Consider the following 23,217-nt stretch of genomic DNA (forward strand, 5'->3'; position numbering starts at 1 on the left):
GTTATTCCCAGTTTCTTTCTAGTGGATGAATATATATTAATGGATGGATATGGATGGGTATACATTTTTATTTGAGAAAATACCTAAAACATGATTGTTGGGTTGTATGAGAAGTATATATTTAACTTTATATGAAACTACTAAACTATTTTCCTGAAGGAAATGCTACATTTTACATTCCCACAAATATTATATGAGACTTCAGATTGCTTCACAGTTTCAAAATATATGGTGTTGTCAGTATTTTTAACTTGACACATTCTAATCAATTTAGCGGTTTTCATTGTGGCTCTACTTGGCATTTTCCTAAGGACTAATGATCTTCCATGTGATCAGTTAGGTAAGTTTGGGGAGTATTGACATTATAACAATATTGTGTCTTCTGATTTTATTTTGTTCTTACTTTTCTGAGTTTTTGTTTTATTATGAAAAAAATTTGAATTTTTTAAAATAAATTTTCATGTTTCTATTGAGATGATCATTTATTTTCTTGTTTAGTTAGTGAAGTCACTTTAACCTAGATTTTAGTTTATGAAGAAGAATTTTACCCACTAAATCTTAAGAAAAAAAGTAATAACAACAACAGACATAGAGCTATTCAGATTATTTTCTTCCAGGAACGACTGTTGTTAGTTTGTCTTTCAAGGAATTTTTCCATTAAACTAAATTGAATTTATTGTCATCCATATGTTCATCATAATATTCACTATGATTTTATTGTCTAAAAGAGCTATAGTAAGGTTTTCTTTTTCATTTTGATATTGGTAACTTCTGAGTTTTTTTTTTTTCCCCCTTTATCAGTTAGGTTACACGAGAGTTTCATCAATTATACAGGGTTTCCCAAAAGTCTCCACACAAAGGAAACATTTTGTAAAATTTTGTAATGGATATTTTGTACATAAAGGTATATTTAGCTACAACTTCCCATTTTCCGTATTATGGTGACTTTGGGGACACTATGTATATTGATATTTTCAAAGAACTGGCTTTCAGTTTCACTTATTTTCTTTATTGTTTGTCCATTTTCTATTTAATTGATTTTCTCCTCATTATTAACTTTTTTTTCACTTTAGATTTAATTTGCTCTTCAGTTCTTGTTTTTTTTTTTTCAAGAGAATTAAATCGTTTATTGATTATGCATGATAATGGTTGATACACAAGCTTCATTCTCATCTATAATTTTATCTGATACTGTTATTCAATTTAGATATATTGCATAGGATATGCCAACAATCATCTTTATAACCAATAACTCCATGATTTTCCTTGGATGACCCCTTTGGATGGTGAACTTCAGGTCACAACAGTAACTGTCAGTTCAACTACACCAAGGTTTCTGAAGACAATGGCTTCTCCACCCAAGCAGGTTGTAAATGAATTTCAAATAGAACCTGGCATCACCCTGAAGGAATTCTATCTTCACGCTTTTGGGGAAGTTTACCAAAATGGCTTCAGGGTAGACTAACTTTACACAGCACATTTAAAAAAAAAGACACATTTATTCAGCAACATGATCAGACTGCTGTCTTTAGCAATCAACGGCATGGGTGCAAAAAAAAAAAAAAAATCTACATTAAAACCCTTTGTTGGAAAGCTTTACCCTTTCCACAGAACAGAAACAAAAATAACCTGTTATACAATTAGTCAAAGATACATTCCTCGAGTTTTTTGCCCATACACATGAGTATTGTCTAAAACATGTCTTCTTCGTAGCAGCCAGGCCCTGCCACCACCGTGCTTGGCTGAGTTCACATATCTGTTGTAACCTGTAGCTTCCCGGTCACTTCTCTGGCTCTCCTCTCCTGCTAAGCTTTGTTCCCTGGGAGTAATAAAAAACTTCTGCCACTGCCAGAGCCACTGTTGCTGCTGGAACCACGATAGCCACCTTGGTTTCGTGGTTTGGCAAAGTATTGGCCTCCACCACCATGGGCACCAGAGCTTCTGCCTCCAAAATTTCCTCCCTTCATGGGTCCAAATTGGAAGACTGATTGTTGTAATTGCCAAAATCACTGTAGCTCCCACCACCTCCAAACTTGCTTCCATCATTACCAAATCCATTGTACCCATCCCCACTGCCACTATATCCTCCACCACCACGGCTGCCACCAAAGCCACTTCGACCACTGAAGTTTCCTCCATGGCCAGAGTTGTCATTCCCACCAAAACCACCTCCACGACCGCCACCAAAGTTTCCAGAACCATGTCGACCTCTTTGGCTGGAGGAAGCACTAGCCATCTCTTGCTTCCACAGGGCTTTCCTTACTTCACAGTGTGGCCATTCACAGTATGGTATTTCTGAATGACAATCTTATCCACAGAGTCGTGGTCGTCAAAGGTTACAAAAGCAAAGCCCCTCTTCCTGCCACTGCCTCTGTCAGTCATGATTTCAATCACTTCAGTTTTCCCATACTGTTCAAAATAGTCTCTTCGGTGATGTTCTTCAGTATCTTCTTAATGCCACCACAAAGATCTTCTTCACAGTTAAGTGGGCACCTGGTCTTTGAGAATCTTCTCTGGAGGCAGCTCTCTTTGGTTCCACGCTCTGTCATCCACCTTGCATGGCGGTGCATTCATTGCTGCAGCGACCTCCTCCACGGTGGCATATGTGACAAACCCCGAGCCCCGAGGGCGCTTGGTGTTTGGATCTCTCATGACCACACAGTCCGCGAGCATCCCATTGCTCACAATGGCTCCTCGGACTCTCATCGCTCGTTTCAAAGCTCAACCCTCGGTTGAAAGAAGAACTTCTGCAGCTGCCCGGGTTCCTTAGGGGACTCCGACTTACACGTGCCGGCAGCTGGAAGAGACTAACGATGCGTCCTCGGCAGCGTCCACGGGCAGAAAGGAGTAAGCCAAAGAACGTATCTCCAATTCTTGCTTTTTAAGTTGTAAGTTTATGTTAAATACTACTTTGCCTGTATCCAACACGTTTTTGTTTCACTTTTAGTTTAAAATATATCTTAATTTTCTTTGTGATTTCCTTTGTCATTTCCTTTTTGACCAATCACTTATTTATAAGTATGTTCAATGTTCAAATATTTGAAAAATATTTTCAGATATTTTTATCAATCTCTAGTTTAATTATATAATGTTTGAGTCCAAGAACATACTTTGTATGAATTCAACCATTTTAAAATTTATCGAGACATATTTTATGGCTCAAAATATAATTGATTTTGGTGACTGTCACATGCACACTTGAAAATACTACTTTATACTTGTTTAGAGTTTCCCATAAGTGTCAATGTGTTCAATTTTCTTTGTAATTTTTCAAATATTATAATACTTAATATATTAAAATGTATATAATATTTAAATATTCTCCTAGTTCTACTAACTGATAAAGGGAGTATTAAAATCTCCAAATATAACTGTGAATTTGGCTAGTTCTTTCAGTTCTGTCAGTTTTGTTATACGGTGTATATATTGATCTACCCTTTTGTAGATCCGGATTTCTCTCTAGTGTCACTCTCCTTCTGCCTAAAAATACGCTTTAAAATATCCTGCAGTATGTCTGTGGATGATGAAGCAAATTAGACTTCATCAAGATTAAAAAACTTCAAAATTTTAAGGTACTTTAAAAATGATGAAAGTAGAAGACATAGACTGAGAAAAATTTGCAAATATTAATATCTAAAAAGGACTCATTCAGAATTGAATACATGTGCATATGTATGTGTGTGTGTATGTGTACATATATATATATAGAGAGAGAGAGGGAGGGAGTGCGCACGTGCAGAGGTGATAGCAATTGCAGTGAAAGGGAGGGTTGTGGGATCAAGAAGAGGACACCAAACGTTTGAGGCTCAGGAAGATCTATCAAAAAAGGAATGATGTTACAGTGGTCTCAGGTTTATACCAGAAATACATATGACAGCACTAACCCTTTTTTTCCATAGTTTTTTTTTTTCCTCCCTATTTTCTCCATTTTTCTTTTGCAGGATGAGACCTATGACCCTTCTAAAGCCTTATTTCTAGTTAGCATGTCTCCAAGAAGTACGGGGGATTGGAGGTTCTCTTGTTCTATTTATCAGTATCAGGCTCAGGAGATCCCTCAATCAGTCTATTAGAGCCTGTAGTGTCTGAGAATCATTGATTGATAAGCACAGCATTCACTCTGTCTACGCGTATTGTGTACCCTATCCCAGAAATAATATAATCACATTGTTTTCTTTCCCTCTTTCCTTCTCCCTGTCTTTCTTCTTTTAATTAATAGATTTGAGGAGCAGCTTCTATGCAAGATAAAGTGTATCCAAAACAAGATACAAGACCTATGAGGGGCTGTAGGATGAGTTATAATTGAACAAGTTTGTATGTGACCCTTTGATCCTTTCTTGCTCTGACATTTACCTGCTGGCAAGGTTTTGGGGGAGAGCTAGCTTGCGCCTTGATATTGGAGAATGAGGTTGTTCTCTCTTCTATATATGCTGTCTGAGCTGACTTTCTTCTGTATACTTTAAATATATAAATATTCTTTGACACAGCCATATATTTTCTGTGCCTGCTTCTTCTGAAAAATCTTATTTGCTATTGACATTTACCAAGAGTGAATGTACAATTTTATTCTGTGACAGTATGGGGCACCCTAAATCTGTTTCTCTTCATGATTATGGAAAATTTTGATTAGACTGGTTAAACAAAATCAAAATCTTGCCTTCCAGGGTTTTGGGAACATTGGAAACAAAATATGACAGAAACCTGTCACATTGACTATCGTTAACTTAACTTTGCTTTGTTTTGAATAAACATTATGGTACAGCAAAGGAAGCACAAAATTGTGAGCCAGATGGCTCTTGAGTTGAATATCAGCTCCTCCAACTACTTATCGCATTACCTTTTTGAGTTTTTGCATTTTCTCTTCTAAACTAAATATTCTAAAAATAATGCTCTTCTTAAAGAATTAAATTTCATTTAAATACTGAGATAATATGTGCAAATGCGTAATAAAGATTCCACCACATGCTATGTTCCTGATGAATATCATTTTTCTTACCTAGAACAAGTGATATTGTTTTCAGTAATCAAACTCTTGTGAAGAAGGGAATTTTAATAAAAAGTTGGTTTAAATTCATCAGAATTTTTTAAATGGACTTTGCACATGCTGCATTAAAATAAAATTTTATACTGCAATTTTTATTCTTGCTTTATAGTTTTCATAGCTAATATTTTATTAAAATTATCTTTGCTAATTTATTCATTCCTACCTTGTATTTAGTTCTGTAATAAGAAATGGGAAGACATTTTTCTTTCTATTTTAAATAAAGATAGAATATTATGACATTATTGGAAAAGAAAATGTCATAAGAATGCAAAAGCAACAGTGACCTGGAGGCATCCAGTTAAGGTATACATGATGTTAAATAAAATTTTTATTGCACAGGCCTCTAAAGGTTGATCTGATTTTCATGGGAAGAGCCCTGCTAATTAGATAGGTGCCTGGTTTATAGGATACACACAAACCCATAATTATCTATCTCCCTCTTTTCTACTCTTCTAAAATCTATCTAATGTTCATTAACATTTGGAACAGCAACATATAATCAAAAGCTAAAGATACATTATTTTCTACAAACTCATTTTCTTCATATAATGCATGAGCACAAAAAAAAACATTCATTTCACTTCTGCTGATCTAAATGTGAAATGGAGTTTATGAAAATATAGCTCATATTCCCTGATATGAGCTTGGAGAAATTAGTTAACTGAATAGTCACTGCACCCATATTCCCATTCCAATACAATGATTTGAATTTGTTATTATATTTTAGCATTTTATTTTCTAATTTTAATCACTAAATAAAATATTTTGGAGGATTCCGCAATAAATATGGCAAATCTTTTTGTCTGTAGAACCTGAGAGTTTTTACACATTTTTTGTCAAGAAAGATGAACTTTACTTACATGATGAGAAAGTGAATAATGAAATGCAGATGGCACTAATAAGATTTATGAATGCTATCTTTCATACTCAAGCATAGTGTTAAGCTTGAAAATATATGAATTTCAAGCTAGACTTTAATTACTAAAACTGTAAAAATGTATCATCTTAATTAAAATTATTTTGTATTTATGATAAAATTACTTAGTTCATAAAGTAGTTTTTGCCTATATTTTAACTTTCAAAAATAGAATTTATCAAGGTATATACATTTTCTTCACACACAACACTATTCTACATGAATGCTTTAAATTGCTTTAAAACAGATCTTTCTATAAAGATATTTATTGTAAAAGCAACACTAATATACCTTACAGATTTTAAGTTTTTAGAAAATTTTCTAGCTGCAGTGGCAATATGAATATATCTGTGGGAAAATTAAGACATTGACCCATAGGCTAATGCAAAAGCGTATGTGAGATGAAACAGATTTACTTGAGTTGGTTAAATTTCTTGTGGTGTATACAGTTAAACTTAAAAATATTGTATATTCTAGTCTTCTATATTTGATGAAAGATGTGTAGATAATAATTTAATTTCTAAACAAACTCTTCAATGAAAACTAGTGCAACCTCTATGGTATATAGTATGGAGATTCCTCAAAGAAATAAAAATAGACCTACCATTCGATCCAGAAATCCCATTACTGGGTATTTACCCAAAGGAAAAAAGGTCACTTTATCAAAAAGACACTTGCACTAGAATATTTATTGCAGCATAATTCACAATTGCAAAGATGTGGAATCAACCCAAGTGCCCATCAATTCATGAGTGGATTAATAAAATGCAATACATGTAAACTATGGAGTACTTCTTACCGACACAAAATGAATTAATACCTTTTGCAATGATCTGGATGGAACTGGAGACCATCCGCCAAAGTGAAGTATCACTAGAATGGAAAAAGAAACACGACATGTACTCCTTATTAAATTGGAACTAACTGATCAGCACTCATGTGCACAGATGGAAGTAAAATTCAATGGAAATCATGCAAGTGGGACTGGGGAGGAGGGTTGGGTGAAATCATAATGGGTACAATGTACACTATCTGTGTGATGGGCACACTTATAACTTTGATTCAAACAGTATAAAAGCAATCCATGTAACCAAAACATTTGTACCCTTGTAATATTCTGAAATAAAAATTAAATTAAATTAAATCAAACTTAAAAAACTCATTCTTCATGTAAATTTTAAGATATAACTATAGATAGATTTAAAAGAGAGAACTATCTCTAACGTGTACACATTAAATTATTAAAAGCATGACATAATTCACTCACCCTCATTAAAAAATGTTGCTAACTCATATAGTACGTGATCTGAAGAGGCAAGCAAATTTATAGTTTGAGTTGCCAGGAGTAGGGTTTTCCATGATGGCAGTGAACATCTCCCCTCTTAATTATTCTAGAAGCCAATTCTGGAAAAGAAAATATAGGCTCAGGAATTAGTCAACAAGGTACAGGGAGACAGAGTAAAGGTTTCTTGGAAAATGTAAGGGATTGGAGCACTGTTACTTGTGGGAGTTGCCAAAGCATTGTTCTAGACCCTGAAAAGCAGAGGTGTGCTGAATGATAAGCAGAGGACCTTCCTTAGTTACATTAAGGAAAGGGCTGGAATTGTGTAAACACATTAGTAATTGTCAACTAATTTTGAGTTGTTATTTTCTTTCATCGTCTCTGAACATAGAGTCAGGTCATTTTTTTTTTTTTTCCATTCCAAGACTTTTTTTCAGTTGTGCCAAGTCAAACTGAGTTTCATGCCAGAAACTTTTATGGGGGTGATCATGGGGGAGAAGTAGGATTTCTTATTTGAGGCAAGACTGGACATAACAGCACCAGAAGACTTGTAGAGGATGACTCCCTTCAGTGAACTAGTGTTCTCACAAGGATAATTGGCAACAGAAGACCTGCCCTGAGGGCTTAAGGGAATGTATATAGGAGGAATCACAGAGAATCTGTACCTAAACCACGATAAAATGCCCCGATTAGGGAACTGGGATGTTTAAAAGGGAGTAATGATTATTTGGGTTAAGATAAAAATCCTTATGCACATATTGATATAAATTGACCTTTGCACAACTTGGGAGGTTTAGAGGCACCACACAGTTGAAAATCTCCTTATAATTTTTGGCTCCCCAAAATTTATCTACTACAATTGACGAGAAGCCTTAGTGATAGCATAAACAGTCAATTAACACGTATTTTGTATGTGTTTTATATACTGTATTCTTACAATAATGTTAGCTAGAGAAAAGAAAATGTTGTTAAGAAAATCATAAGGAAGAGAAAATATATTTACTATTCATTAAGTAGAAGTGGATAATCATAAGAGTCTTCATCCTCATCATCTTCACATTGAGTAGGGTGAGAAGGAAAAAAGAGGGGAGGAATTTGTCTTGCTGTCTCAAGAGTGGTAGAGGCAGAAGAAATTCCACATATAAGTGGATCTGCATAGTTCAAACTTGTGTTTTTGAAAGGTCAACTGTATTCTATTGATTCTATTAGGCATCAATAAAAATATGATTTATATTTGCAGTCTGTATTTGTAGCCCCAGGCTCCTAAGCTTCTACAAACTTGTATGTCAAGTTTAAAGTATTTTCTGTTTGTACACAGCACAAATCTTAATATATTCACAGTCTATTAGTAGAATTTTTGGATTTTTCTTTCAAAGCACTATTGTCAGCTTTTAGTCTGAAAATGTTGATTCTTGATGCTCTCATGGCTGAAGAATGACCAGACACACCAAAGTAAGGCAAACATGAAAATGAGGTTTATTGAAGAGAGAAAGATAGGATTATAGGGTGAGAGCAAGATATGAGTTTACAGAGCATGGTACATAAGCCATGGATGACGAGTGGACCCAATGCTGCAGCAAAAGGAGAACAAAAAGAAGGGCACAGAAAAGGGACCTGGTTATGGTCTGTGTCTTGTTTTATAGTGTCTGAGCCCCACAAGCCAAGCTGCATAGGTACCACAGAGTCGTAAATTGACCTAGAACAACCTGCATACATGGTTTAGTCTAGCTCATGTGACTCCCAACTGTCCAATCAAAGTGGTTCCATGGTGACGTCCGAGCCAGCAGGCTAGAGAGTCCTCTGCATTCTTTTTGTAGTTGGCATGCTATATTCTGATTGGCAGATTCGTAGGGTATTCCCTCCTTGCCCAGGTATGGAGAATTAGGGTGGGACAGGAACAAAATGGAGGCAATAGCACCCACTTTTGTCCCTAGGAGACCTGGAATCCCTCACTAACTACCTAACACTATGAGAGTTTTTCCCTTAATAATTTCAAGTTTTGATTTTTTGCATCCCAATTCTTTTACATGAGAAGGATCCAGATCAGAGATACATTTAATATTTCTCTGTTGTAATCACTTTCACATCATGTGAAATAAGCCAATAATACTCTAAATTTTTGTAGGGATTAATTATATATAAGACTTAGGATATGTTGCTTTATTTGTGTACAATAATAGAATAATAGTATATGGAAGAAGATGGTTTATGGTTATTTCTTTTATTCTCTAGAACACTTAAATATTGCACTCTATTTTAAGGATTACACGTTGAAAGCAAAATAAACGAATTCTAACATATTCAGAGGGAACTGACAACTTTTGTAAAAGAACTTAGTTTCCCATATGGGGAATAACTGAAGGAATAGGTAGTAAATGGGAGAAAAAAAGAATTTCTAAGGAGTCACAAAAAGGTACCAAATATGTAAAAGTAATTATTTATCTTTTTGTTTTTTCTTTATGGTTTTAATATAACTACATTTGAGATACAAATTATTCGAGAGAGTTAGGCTCTTTAGTTTCTGTTTTCCTCTAGAAATTTGCATATAAATCTGTAATATTGAATTTTTTATTCTTATTTGAATGTGTGTGTGCGTATGTCCCATTGCATTATGAATAATAAACTTATTGAGGTTAGGAGCCTCATCATGCACATATTAGCACAGAAGTGGCCCAGTGCTAGAGATTGAAACAGCAGCATCCTCTTCCTCCTCAACATGATCGTAATTAACATCATCAGAATTATCAGGAAAGACATAAATAGCATGCTCATTATATGGCAGGCATTGATGATAGTACTTTACATAAACCACCTTTAATGCTATACAAAACTTCAGGGAAATACAATTATGTGTATTTTTCATAGGCATAAATATTTTCAAAATAAGCATAATTATATTTTCGTGAAGGATCTTAGTGTGTTTACGTAAGTACCCTAAGGTGACATAACCATAGCTTTAAGTACAGGATAGTACAAAGGCCAAGGTAAGCACTGCAATCTAAATCTGGTTCACATAGCGATAAGACGGGTGGTCAGTGAAGGTATTATTTTTGAACAAATGAGTGAAAGACTAAATAAGTGAATAAATCATGCATATTGTTTCAGTTGTATACTTTATCCCATCAGTGGAGACTTTCATTCATTGATGATAATGATAACTATTTTCTTCTTCATGATTTTTCTCTATAACTTAACCTGATAATCCCAAATATGGGTCTGTGTGCTTCACTTCTGAGTAGTGTTCTCTTGAATATGCTAATGTTGTTGAAATTTCCTGCCTCTGTACCATGTAAATATAAATGAATGGAACAAACGTAGAATCAATAAATTTGAGTTATGCCTTCAATCTATGTTAGTTGACTTGTGCTTCCTCAAAAGACCCGGCTGTATGATAGAGTAAATAGGTGTGTCTAAGGCACAAGGGGTGACAATAAACAGAGATCCTTTCCCTGGACCCAAGTATGCTTATGGCACACATATCCTCTACGTTGTCTTTTTCTGTTCATTTCAGAGTCCAATTTATGTTGAAATTACCGTGTCTTTATCTCTCCCCTTCATTTCTACTTAAGGCCTGGACAGCTGAGAGAGTTAAAATACCTAAAATAGCACAAATGAGTTACTGAGCTAAAGCCCATTTCTCAAAGATCCTCAACACTATATTCCTTATATGACAGTATGTTGACAGCTTTAAAAAAGTTTTAAAAATTTACCAAGTCATGGTTCTCATTGCTGTTGAGAAAACATGATTTGTTTAGTTGTAAAATATTATTAATTTTGACTGTTATTAGTCAAATTCTGAAGTACATTTATTGAAATACTACTGGCTCTCACAGGTGCTGCCTTCAAAACAGCTCTGTGGGGATGCACTAGCCTTATTGGTTCTGCTTTTAAGTGAAATATAGGCTCTACTATCTGAAATCCAGATATTTTAAACATAATATCAGTATCAACAAGATAAAGTGCTTCATTCTCTGCGTCTCTATCTCTGCCATTCCATCACTCATTCCTTGGAACTGTGTGTTTATACAAATAGACTTAAGAGGTTTTTTTATTTCTTGTTTTATACATGTAAGATAAACTTCAAAGTTCCATCTATCTGTAATGAGATTAGAATAAAAAACAATGATAGACACCTGGTTTATATCTGCAGTAATAACCCATCGCTTCTATTTTAACATGAGAGTAATTTCATATGGGATTTCGCTTTTTCAAACATCAGTCCCCATTTTTTTTTCCTCTGCAGATTACACAGAAACAACATTTATATTTTTACATCCTAGGAGAGATACAATGAAAAGTTAAAAAAAACACGGTCTTATTTGAACAACCAGTACACACTGCGCCAGCTGGGACCACCTGCAGGGAGACAAAGCGGGTCAGTACATTGTCTCATCAGCACTTCTTTTCTCCGGCAAATTCACCTGGCTTGGCCGCAAAGGAAACAGACTAAGACGGGGCCATTGTTAGCAAATTCCATTACTGAGAAGACAACTATTTAATTTCGTGCCCCAGTTAAATTTTATTTTCAAATTTAATATTACCACCTTCAGCAAACCTCCTATAGAGGATTCTTTCATTGATGGGATACTTATTATTAAGAGACAGTGTTGTGTTATGGGGAGATAATGGGGTTTAGAATCAGGCTGACCTAGGTATCAATCCTGGTTGATCCACTTACTTTATCAGGGTGGCTACTATGTTAATTTACAATAATTTCCATTTACTGAACGGTAGACATATGGCATGCATTGTGTAAAAGTTTTACATGCATTATCTCATTAATCTTATAGTCGTAACATAGCGAACACTTTAATATTGCTTGCTTTTCACAGATGAGAAAAGAAACAAAATAACTGACAGTAGTCGATTGTACATAAAACCATTGCGGCTAAATAGCTAAAATGAGATTTAAATTTTGACATTTTGACTCCAGGTGCCTCTTTAATAGAAATATTAGCGAATATACAACTTTATTGATTTCTTTAATAGAAGCAGAAATAGTAGCTAGCTCGATATGATTGTATGAATGACTGATAGATACACACATTTTTGAATTTTCTTTGTGAAGATAATTTAGAACAATGGCCAAGCCCTTGATAAAAGTAATATCTACATTGAAATAATATTATCCTATGACCTTCATGACAATATAGTTATTACAGTATAGTTCTTTCAATTTATTAATATTAGCAATAAAGACATACATTAACCAACTCTAAAAAAAGTTGGAAAATAGTTTTCAAGATATCTATTTTGCACACTTCAAATATCAAACTAATCAAAGTTATGAAATATTTTCTAATATCTGATGTAATAAAGCAGACACCAGAACATTCACAGGAACGAAAGAGAAAAGTCCGCAAAGAAATATGAATGTCACAGCTTGATCTACCCAGCGGTCCCCAACCTTTTTGACACCAGGGACCGAATTGTGGAAGACACTTGGCTCCAGCTCAGATCACCAGGCTTGGATTCTCACGGGGAGGGTGAACAACCTCCATCCTTCACATGCGCAGTTTGCAGTGGGGTTCATGCTCCTATAAGGGTCTGATGCCCCTGCTGACCTGACGGAAGGCGGGGCTCCGCGGTGATGTGAGAGATGGGGAGCTGCTGTGGGTGCAGGTGGGGCTCCCCTTGCTTCCTCCTGCCGTGCTGGACTTGGGCGGGGGCGGTGAGGAGGTGTTGAGGACCGCGCTATTAGACCATGGTACCAGATTGGCCTTTAAGTGTAGCTGTTAGCGTTTACAGTGTTCAGAAGCCTAATTCAAGTTTGATGTCTCATGAAATTAATCAACATAGTCATATTCTGGAAAAGTTATACAAGGGATGATGTTAGCTATTCATAATTTTATAAGAATACTTATTACTGCTTCTTCCGAAATCAGTTTTACATTGAAACAATATCCTGTTTAAATCTTCATGAATAAATTTGTATCTATTGAAATAGTTCCAGTCTTTTAAAAAGTTATGATTTTTACTTGCAGTTGGATTTGTATTTTGAAATGCATGCTGATTGATATTATTAAGATTCATCTTTCCGGAACTCTTTTCAAAATAAGTGTGTTCAGCTACAATTGTATATAATTTTTGGCTGGGTAACAAATTTATGTCATTGATTTTTTTTTCCTAATTTATACTATTATATGCTTGGTTTCATTGCTGACATTTTTGGCAAATAGAAGTGATTATACTTTCTTTAGTATTTTATAAAAAAGTGAAAATAATTGTCTTTATTTTTGTTCTCCAAGCATGATGTAGTGTTATTTCCTGCAATCACCTGATTTGTTTTTATCTACATGAGGAATGGGGAATTGAGGTAATTCCTTTGACTAGAATGTCAAAAGATTCCACATACCTGAAATTTCAGACAATTAAAAGCTTTCTTTTTCTTATAATGTATGTATACCATTAATTATATAATTATTGTAGTCTTTATAAAGCATCTTCTCATATTTTAAAGTTTATGCAAAATACAACTTATAAAGTATGTTTTAAAGCATCAATATTACCTAGATCCTTGACAGCAACTGGTTTAATATTGTTTTTTATCACCTTTTACATATCTTTTATTGTGAGTTACATAACTTTTTCTTAAAGTTCTTCATGACCTGTGAAAAATTTGTTTGTTCATTTATCTATTTAAGATACAGGTTATAGTTTCTATATTTGAAAGAAAGTCGCAGAACAGTAATTCCACTTACGAATAACACTGGCTGTTATAATATTATGACTCTGAATTCATTCTGAAGTCTCCACTCTTTTATTGATATTAATGGTAAAAATGTTGTCAGGTAGCAACTGCTCTTGGTAACAATTGGTCTTGGTAGATAAAGTCCCTTGAGAATTTTTCATTATAATTTTGGTTACCACAACTAAGTGGAAGAATTGTTCTCAACTCTAGTGGGTATGCAATATTGAGATCACTACCTCCAGACACCCACCTCAGTGCTTTTCTGCATCATTGTTAGTTTTATCTTTCTAAACCACTGTTTGTGTTGAGCTCTTCCTTTGCTCAAAAGTCTCTAATTCAATAGCTTTTCATCTCCATGACTTTGCATTTCAGGACACTTTTGTAGAGCCAGAGAGATCCCAGAACTCACACTTCGCACTTCAGTAGCAGTTTAAAGGCCAACGCCCCAGATGTCCCTCTGCCTCAGAGAATTTTCTTTCTGGTATGACAAAGGAATTTAGGCTGTAAGATCAATTACTTAAAAGCCATTTATGGATTCACTGATATGATAAAAGGTAATGAAAAATAAAATTTGAAAATACGTTGAGCCAGCAAAGACATTTTCTGCTCGGAGAACTGGAGTAGTGATTCAGTCATATAGACCAGTAGTCCCCAACCTTTTTGGCACAGGGACTAGTTTCATGGAAGACAATTTTACCATGAACGAGGCGAGGGTGGGGGGTTCGGATCTGAGACAGTGATGCGAGAGACGGGGAGTGGCTGTAAATACAGAGGAAGCTTCCTTGGCTCACCCACCTCTCACCTCTTGCTGTGCATGCTCCCCCTCCCTCCCCTCTCTAAGTATCATGGAAGACAATTTTTCCATGAATGGGGCAGGGGAGCTCTGCAGCCCAGTCCCCTGACAGGCCATGGCCCGGTACCAATCCACAGCCCAGGGGGTGGGGACCCTAGACAGAGACAATTTCTAGAAATATATTCAAAGCAGAATGGCCACTGTCTGTGACACTAACACCAGGATGCGATTTTCCTTTATCTAAAGGATCCTGTGTGACTTTGCTCAATTTCAGATATTGAGTAAATCACAACGTTTAAGCAACCTGGTCGGCTTTGGTTGGTGATAGTTGTTGCAGGAAATTAGTATTAATACAACAGACATTTCTGTCATCTGGATGGCTGTAGCTATCAGTTTCATTTCCATATACTCTCTCCATCCCACGTATATCCTTTGGTCCTCTCAAGTTAGCATAAATATTACCCCACGCAGAGGCTGCCTTCACTACTTTTGCTCCCTACAATACGATTGTTTTCCCCATGTTCCACTTGCCCATTTGTCATACATTACATTTTTCTCCCCACTTTACACCCTTAGTGAAATCAGAGTCATTGTAATTTGCTTGGGACAATGCCATATGAATGGAAGTGACAGATATCAAGAGATTTAAGGCCACTATTGGCTTTTATCCTTGGTCTTTCTTTTCCTATGCACTGTAGCTGGCGTATTTCAGAAGGGGTCTGCCCTTGTAGTTTAGACCCTGGAATAAAGGACACTTGGATCAAAGCCGCAGCTTTCTCACAGGGACATATGTAAATTAAACTTTTGTGATCTTAATCCTCAGAGATTCTAGGACTTTTTTACTACTGCAACATAATTCAACTAAATCCGATGTTAAATCTATTGTCTCAATTTAATAATTTTAGTTCTCCTTGGATTTTTATTGCTACAAACTAACCCTTCACTATTTAATCCATAATTTTAAATTATATTTAGCTTGTATTTGTGTTGAGTTTTATGTAGTATTAATATTTGTCACAATAATATGATTTGTTTTATATATTCAAAATTAAATATTCAATTGATAATGTGATATTCCAAATGTCACAAAATTAGTACTTTATAAAGCTAGTATTTCAATCCAGGTCTGGATGATTCTATGATTCTAACACTATGTAATTCACTATATCACATATGTAATAGATGTTAAAGTATTTGTTGACTGAGGATGTTAATGAGAGAATGAGTGAATGTATAACCTAATGCCATGCACTAGAGACACAGAGAAAAAGAATATACATCCTGTTTAATTAAATAGCTCATAGTCTGTAAGGAAAGTCAGAAAGTAAATTTGCACTTACAGTAAAATGCAGTAGGGAGACGATAGCCATATGAACGGTGTTCAAAAGGACACTTGATCCAAAGTGCTGGATGATTTCACACATTATCTCATTTCTTTAGTTTTCCCAATAATCTCAAGGAGTAAGGCATATCTATTTTAGGAATTCAAGCTTACAAAAGGTAAAACAACAACAAAAAAGAGTTAAGCTACAAATATGGCCAAATCCAAATTCAGTTTACTCAAAAACTCACATAGAGTTCATCATTACATATAGTCTGCTAGACATGCCTTTGATGAATAGGTTTTGACATTTGGATTATTCAAAATATTTCATACACTCAGTGCATTTTCCTCAATAACTCTCAATACAGTCTGAGGAAAGTTGGGTGGACTGCTTGCTCACTGCCCTGGCAACTTGCATCCTGTGTCAGTTCATGAAGAAGTCCAGCCAGAAAAGTCAGAGTCTGCTCCAAATAGATGTGGAGGCACTTCGTAAACTGGCCAGTATGATCCTATAGTCATTTTGTGTCTTTATTATCTCTAGTCTGAGAAACCATAATCATGTACAACTCATAACGTGGTAGAAGAAGACAGTAGACTAAAGTAGATGTGCTTCTCCTACAGGGTCTGTCCAGTCACAGTTATTTAGATTCTTTGATCTCAGTTTCCTGTCACAATATTAAGGGCAAAATATGACAAAGATACAGTGTCTCTTCAGTCTTTTTAAGCACTCTACTAACATTTACCACAAAAATATTAAATAGCATTTTATTGTAAAAATGGTATAAAGCTTTGCTCTTATTTGCATAAATAATAAAATATATATGAGGCAGCCAATGAAATTATTTGTCATGCCCTTAATTTACCTCTGTGAGTGAATGACAACCTTCTTTCCTTAGGAAAATTCAAGTATCAAATTGATGTTGTACAATGCATTTCATGGATCAAGAGACAGAATGTGTCATATAAGCACTACTGTCAGAAAATCTTCCCTGGAGAGTTAATTTATAGTCATGGCACCAATGTTCACATTACTTTGAGTTGGCAAGTAGACTCTCATATTTTTTCTCCATTACATTCCACCATCATGAATTCTAAGTTGAAACTGATTTCTACATGCAGATATTTGTCCATGAAAAGACACATTTAGAAAAAAGTAGTAGGCAATACAAAATTTAATCAAATTAAAATATCAGTTGAGTATTAGAAGTTATGCCGTTCCAAGTCAGCAATGTATTACAAGATTATAGAGTTAGAAAGGACTCGACCTCTCTCCTAAAATGATTGATAATACAAATTCTGTTAAATAGTTTAAGTTTGTGAATTACTACCAGGAAATAAAATACATAATTTTTACAAAGACATTAATTCTTAAAGCGCTTTATTATGCTGCAAAAGATGTTTGCTAACCTGAATACTAATTGCTATGCTTGTAAAAACAGCCTAAAGATATTAGTAATCATCTCTCATATTTATAGTGAACTTCATAGTTTTTAAAGATCTTGTGCTTATATTACATCAGTTAATCTCAATTGAAACTTTGGATATGGATAGATGTTAAACATATATTTTAAATGGGGACTCTTTACCACAAAGTTCTCTCATTTAATGAAGAAAAATAATTGGTCTGTGGTCTGTTTGTTCTATTTTCTTTGAGTCTGAAAACTATCTCACTATTGGTCCCTGGTCTATATTTAGGAGTCTTTTTTTTTCCCCCAGGATACTATGGGGATACAAATATTTTGATTACAAGTTATAACTTTGCTTCACCCAACCCAGGATTAGAGGTGTGCCCTTTCCCCATACAATGCTCACTGCATCCATTAGTTGCGAGTTTACTCTCCCCGACCCGACCCTCCCAACCCCCAATGAATATTACTACCATGTGAGCACCTTAGTGTCGATCAGTTAGTGCCAATTTGATGGCGAGTACCTGTGGTGCTTTTTTTTCCATCCTTGTGATACCTCACTTCGAAGGATGGGCTCAAGCTCTATCCAGGATAATATAAGAGGTGCTAGATCACCACGGTTTTTTGTAATTGAGTAGTATTCCATGGTATATATATACCACATTTTATTAATCCACTCATGGATTGATGGGCACTTGGGTTATTTCCACATCCTTGCAATAGTGAATTGTGCTGCTATAACCATTTGAGTGCAGATGTCTTTATTACAGAATGTATTTGGGAGTCTTGATTGATACATTTATTGATTTTTCAATGCAGGGAAACTACAGAAAATAAGTAAATAATAATATTAATAAAATAAATAGCAATAGCAATGACTATTCCAGGTATAATGCTAAGGACTACAAGAATTAGCACATTTAATGGATATTAAAAACTAATGAGATAGAGCTAAGTACTATTATTTATCCATTTAATAAATAGAGTCCCTAACTCTAGAAGACCACAAGTAATTTGTTCAAAACATAATAGCCAACTAAAACAGAAATGTATGTCATAACCCCGTCCTTCTATCAGTAAATTATTAAACTATTAGATTCCTACCAGCAAATTACTAAAAATGAAAAAAATAAAAAACCAAAATAAAACAATAATCAAGGTATCCTAAAACACTACAGTATCTATCTTAAAAGCTTATTTTTTAGAAAAATTTCTGGTGAGCAAATTAGTGTTTGCTTTACATTAGCACTCTCATAATGACATTTATAAGCCCAGATAATTATTCTTAGTGGTTAAATCTTCTGACTTAGTAGCCAGCTCTTTTGTGTAGTCTAAGATCCATTCCATATCAGATTTAAATTGCCTTGGTAGGGCGCGGTAGCTCACGCCTGTAATCCTAGCTCTCTGGGAGGCAGAGGCCGGTGGATTGTTTGAGCTCAGGAGTTCGAGATCGGCCTGAGCAAGAGCAAGACCAAGACCTCGTCTCTACTAAAAATAGAAAGAAATTAATCGGACAACTAAAAATATATTGAAAAAATTAGCCGGGCATGGTGGCACATGCCTGTAGTCCCAGCTACTCGGAAGGCTGAGGCAGTAGGATCGCTTGAGCCCAGGAGTTTGAGGTTGCTGTGAGCTAGGCTAACGCCACGGCACTCTAGCCCAGGCAACACAGTGAGACTCTGTCTCAAAAAAAAAAAAAGATTTAAATTGCCTTAATAGGCCCATTGTGACAGTGTTACAATTTTTGTAGTTTCAGAATTTAGCCAGATCTTCCCAAGCACAATAGACTCAATTATTTATGAAACTTTTCAAGAAAGAATGCTAAGTCTAAATAACTTCAAAGAAACAAATATTTTATGGAATTTAGTGTTTTTTATTCTTTTTATAGCATTTTATCACACTAAGGTATAGAAGAGATCACCTTATGCAATTAACAGTTCAGTTCACCAACAAACAGATTGATTTTTCTTCAGTGCAAATTTTGAGACAATAAAATTGCATGAAACCTATGTGGTATCTTGATTGTGTGAATAGCAAGAATATATTTTTTTCAATAAATTATTTGTTTCTTATAATTAAAACAATACTTATTGTAAAAAGTTTGGAGAACCTAGAAAGGTAAGATAGATTATTCAAAATGGCATTATCAAAATACACATGGTTATCAACACATGTTTGGTTGCATATAGTTTTTCTCTGTAATTTAAACAGTGAGTAACATAAAATAAATAATTGTAAATAATAATCTTCCTTGTACTTTTAAATTATGCATTTTTATACAAAAGTTTCCTACTTTATTAAATGTTCTTTGGAAATATTATATTAGTGATTTCATGTTTTATGGATAAGTCATCAAACATTTAGTACAACGTCTTACTATTGGACTATTGGTTTTCAAAGAACTATATACTTAAACTTTTGTTTCATTTTCTGAGGATATAGTTCACTTCCTAAGTTATTTGTAAGCCCCCAAATAAAATGAAAAATGGCTTTTCAGAAAGGTGATGTTTATTTGCAAAAAATTTTAAAACTTTATGTAATATTGTACAAATTGCATAGAACATTTTACCTTTGGGCAAGCTTCTAAGAGATATAGACTTGTCTTCGTTTGGCCAGTCCAACTTCTACTCACAAAATCTAGAGCCTCCATTAAATTAGTATTTATTAATTTTACCTTGTTCCAACTTGTGTAATCTTGACTTCAAGAAAACTGTAAATCATGTCAGCTTCTGTATTACAATTCTTGATCAGATAAACTTGCCTTTCAGACTTAACTTTTAGACTCCTTTGGTCTCAATTTTTTTTCTGGTTAACTGCTTCTTGGTAGTTATCAACTGACTCACTCCTCTCTTCTTGTAAATATGCTATTCCTTTATCTTTGACGTACAGTTACTCTGGTCATAGAAACCAAACCAAAAATATTGGTATTAAATTGGGAGAGGTCATCTGTAAAGTAGGACTTGTTTAATGTACATAAATTGAAATAAGAGTTTCATTCCAGTCTCACAGTCTTAGTTATTAATATTTAGCATTTCTATCTATTTTTCTAATTTATAATGCATAAAGAATATTTAACATAGATCCTCTTTAGCTAAATATTGTTTTCTGGTTTTTATCGTTATTATAACTTTAACCCATAAACTCTCAATTCCTTGGTAGTAAATGTTCTGAACACAGGATATCAAATTCAAGAACTATATTCAGAGAACATTTTTATACAAGACAACCAGACACTACTGAAGACACATACACATGAATCTGGATTATGTGAAAGTTTCAAAATATTCTAAAATATTAAAAATTAAAAGAAATCAAGCTTAGACTAAAGGGCTACAGATTTCCTATTTTAAGAATACTTTCATATTATAAATTAGTAGAACGTGATTTTGGAAGGAAATTTAAACATTAACCCCCTTAGTCATATATATATATATATATATATATATATATTATTTTCATATATATATATATTCTTTCAACTGTCCTATTTCAAACTAATTTTTACATATTCAAAAATTTAAAAAATCAGATATTTGAGAAGATGTAGATAAAAATTTTGTATGGTTGATTGACTGTTGGACTTTTCTTTTGGCTGTTTTGTGTCCTTAGAGAAATGATGCCAGAGAAATTCAAGTTGTTTATATGGCAAGATTACTTGGAAAGTTATTGACTATGAAAGCTTGATTGATTCCTTCTTCACTCATGTCTTTAAGTATACTCTCTGTAAGAAATATTTGTTATGAGTAATACATCAGAAACATCTGATTTTTACTTATGCTTATTTTTAAGTCATCACTATCCAAACAGAAGAAATTGAAGTATAAGTGTAAATACCAAATACACACACACACACATATACCCATTTTCTTGGTAGCAATACATATATATTACAATATAGATAGCAATGTGTACATATACATATGTGCAACACACCTTATTGGTAGCATTTGGCATTATGAAATTTTATAGAAACCATATGTTTCCTGACCAGTACCACAAAGAATCACCTCAATTATTTTTGGCTGCCAACAATTTTTAAGAATTTCAAATTATTTAAGTAAGGCAATAATGAAATTAAGAAAAAAAAAACAACTAAAGTATATCACTCACAAACATTTCTTATTAAGATTTAATTGTCTTTACTTTTATCAGGGAAACACACTATCCCTTTAGAGAAGGCTGTTAATATTTAAAGAGGAAAGAAAATTAGCTCATACATAGTTAAGAGCAAAACAGAAAGTCCCTTTTATGGATATTTATTAATTTTAAAAATAATTTATTTTATGCATATATTCTTCACCACCAGAACTGAAGGAAGATATTATTAGCCCTATTGTTTTCAATTAAGAAACAGGCTCAGAGTTTAATTAACTTTCCCTAATTCACACAGCTAGCAGTATATAGAGAGCCAAAATTTAACCCATGGCTCTATCCTCCTTGATATGTAGGCTGCCAAACTGCATCTCTGACAACTAGAAGTCTAAACACAAGCACGTTCACCCATGGAGAGACTACTAAATTCATGTTCCTACAAGAGCCTATGTTATTCTTATTACTGAAGGCATACTTTTCCATTTGGTACCACTCCAAAAGTAATCTCATCCAGTCTCATGGAATTAAAAACATTTATATTGTCTCTAGTTTTTAACTTTCTTGTGAACTCCAGAGTACATATCTTATTTAATCAACCTTCCAACTTGGATGTTCTATAGTCATTTTAAACTTAATGTGTCCAAAATTGAGTTTTCGATCTTCTGTTTGAAACCTCTCCTACCCCATATTCCTTATCTTAGTTAAAACTCCTTCATTCTTCTAGTTACTAAAACAAACAAACAAACAAAAAAACTGTACAGTCATCTTTCCCACCTCTTTTTCTCTTATATTAAATATCCAATTCATTAGTAATTTCTGTTGGCTGTATCTTCAAAATATATCCACAATCCTTCCACTTCTTGTCACTTCTCCTCCCATTATTCTGGTCTATGCCTTTATTGGTTTTCACTTAGACTATTCAAATAGCCTCAAGAGTGGTATTTCTACATTGATCTTTCTTCTTCACTGTGCTGTCAGAAGCCTGAGTGATTCTTCTAAAACAGAAGAAATGTCATTTTGTTGTGCAGAACCTGGCAATTGTTCATGATAAAGCTATGAGTGGCAATAAGTTCTGATTCTCCTTAACCTCTCTGACTTCTACCCTAGGACTCATCCCCTTGATCTGTGTTAATGCCAAATGAAACTCTTTTCTCTTTCCATATGAAAAACACACGACTTTTAGATAAAAGATATCTTAGTAAGTATTTATATGGTGCTATTCTCTTTACTTTCCCATTATCCTGCTTTAATTCCTTCATGGAACATATAACGTTCTGTAATTACCAATTTTATTTATTCATTATTTGTTTATAACCTTGACAACAAATATTTTAGCTCTTACTCCAAGGATGTCTCAGCCTTCCTTAGAGCAAGGTAAAGGCAGGACAATTGAGTTACCAGGCTTTCATAACACCTGTAATTCTGATTCACTTCTCTAACCCAAAGAATTCTCTCTCTATCTTAGAACACACAAGAGAATGCTAATGGGAGAAGTTGAGATAATACGAATCTCCTGATATGTATTTATTTTCAATGACCGTATGCATTGGAATGACTATAGGTATATTCAGATGTAGTTTTAAATATTTATACAGAATATAAAACTGGATTTCCACCTAGCATCTCCATCAAGCATTAACAATGTTATCTCCTCCCAGGAGTACCTTAAGTG

General features: G+C 34.3%; 1 pseudogene; it reads right to left on the reverse strand.

Annotated features, from left to right (window-relative positions):
* Positions 1 to 1,805: 1,805 nt before the first annotated feature.
* Positions 1,806 to 23,217, reverse strand: part of LOC105819151 — a 53,502-nt pseudogene continuing 32,090 nt past the window's right edge.

Source organism: Propithecus coquereli, unplaced genomic scaffold (assembly GCF_000956105.1).
Source record: "Propithecus coquereli isolate 6110/MARCELLA unplaced genomic scaffold, Pcoq_1.0 Scaffold471, whole genome shotgun sequence".
NCBI classification, from domain to species: Eukaryota; Metazoa; Chordata; class Mammalia; order Primates; family Indriidae; genus Propithecus; species Propithecus coquereli.